We start from the raw sequence: 367 nt of genomic DNA, 5'->3' as shown, positions 1-367 counted from the left end.
GGTTCTGTATCCATCAACCCTTCTGCCACTCACAGGGCGCCCTGGCACCCTGCCCTGCACCCATAATCCAAGTTAAAATACCAAAACTCGCCATCGTCTCTTGCGGCCGAAGATTCGTCACAGGACATAACTGATGGTCTATCGGTAAACTGAAAGCCTAGATTCACATACTATTTTTCAATTTTTTCCTACTAATTTGGGCGTCGATTTAACCCGTTTCTGAAAACCGAGCTACCGTACTCTACTTTTGTTGAGTCTCGATTCTAACAGGCTCCAAGTACGTGGAATTTTCACCGGTGTTGTTCTGAAATAACTGAAATTTATAGTCTTTGATCCTTTCTTCTCCGGGAAAAAAGGTTTATTAATG

General features: G+C 43.1%; 1 protein-coding gene and 1 pseudogene across 1 annotated transcript in view; one reads left to right on the top strand and one right to left on the bottom strand.

Moving 5' to 3' along the window:
* The window catches only part of LOC119592564 (transcription factor HIVEP3-like), a gene marked incomplete at its 5' end in the record, with an annotated part of 91,776 nt that overhangs the window by 41,573 nt on the left and 49,836 nt on the right, over positions 1-367 (top strand).
* LOC119592364 overlaps positions 1-367 on the bottom strand; it is a 12,401-nt pseudogene that overhangs the window by 7,182 nt on the left and 4,852 nt on the right.

This window comes from Penaeus monodon, chromosome 30 (assembly GCF_015228065.2).
Source record: "Penaeus monodon isolate SGIC_2016 chromosome 30, NSTDA_Pmon_1, whole genome shotgun sequence".
Taxonomy (NCBI): Eukaryota; Metazoa; Arthropoda; class Malacostraca; order Decapoda; family Penaeidae; genus Penaeus; species Penaeus monodon.
The sequence above is the reverse complement of the archived record's forward strand: the minus strand, read 5'-3'. Positions and strand labels throughout refer to the sequence as shown.